The 1,032-nt window shown below is 44.6% G+C and overlaps 1 protein-coding gene across 1 annotated transcript in view; it reads left to right on the forward strand.

The window, feature by feature from the left end:
- LOC111958097 (unconventional myosin-Ih-like) overlaps window positions 1-1,032 on the forward strand; it is a 14,568-nt gene that overhangs the window by 7,467 nt on the left and 6,069 nt on the right. The window lies entirely within an intron of this gene.

Here is a 1,032-nt window from a genome sequence, read left to right on the forward strand (position 1 = left end):
GAGGCCCAGCCAGTGGACCATAGAGAGATAAAGTGCATACGACAGGAATGGAGGCCCACTCTTTGTTAGTGGGGCGTAACAGGATCGTGTGGGTCAGGTAAAGAGATTGGCTTCCATACCGCGGGGCGGAATAGAAGAAGGGAGGGAGGCAGATTCATTCCATCCTTAGAAGACGGATAGGTTTTCCTGTTTCCTGGCTGAGGAGCCGACTGCCGTGGAGTTGAGTATCTCCTTATGGTCCTGTACATTAGGGCACGCAATGGAAAACGTTTGAACATTATTTGCAACAGAAAACAAACATTAGTGTTTCGTAGTCCCTCTGTTTCATTCCATTTTCTTCCATTTGGTGCCTAATGTTTTTGACCTATTTTTCACTGGGTCTTGCTAATTTGTTTTCCCCTCCTGCAGTTATCTCTCACGGGGGGCGAGATGAGGTCAACACCGTCTCAGGTGACGTTGTTTGACACTCTAGACCGAGACGAAGGGGCATCTCTTAATTCATTAATTTACATTTTCATTGGGCGGGCTGCAGCTAGCCTAGCGGTTAGAGCATCGGGCCAGTAACTGCTAAGGTCGCTGGTTCGAAATACCTGAGGTGAAATATCTGGCGATGTGCCCTTCATCAAGGCACTTAAGCCTAATTTGCTCCAGGGGCGTCGCACTACTATGGCTGACCCTGATAAAACAACACGTTTCACTTCACCTATCCAGTGCACATGACAATAGAAAATATCATTGTTTTTAAAAGACAATTGGTCCCCTGATCTGACAATGAGTCACTTTTATCGGTCTATAAATTCTGAATAGCCTAAATGGAGAGACACATGGAAAATATATATGTCCATTGAATTATGTTATACTGTGTTAAGTCTGTCTCCAATACAGTTACCTCACAGATCCAGTGTCTTGTACACAGTTATTGGTTTACTGTGGCCACTCTCCAAATACAGGAATTGTGCATCAAGGTAGTTGTATTAACAGTTGTATTTACCACTGTCCATATGATCTGTTATGGAGCTGTACAGTATCCCG

This window comes from Salvelinus sp. IW2-2015, linkage group LG33 (genome assembly GCF_002910315.2).
Source record: "Salvelinus sp. IW2-2015 linkage group LG33, ASM291031v2, whole genome shotgun sequence".
NCBI classification, from domain to species: domain Eukaryota; kingdom Metazoa; phylum Chordata; class Actinopteri; order Salmoniformes; family Salmonidae; genus Salvelinus; species Salvelinus sp. IW2-2015.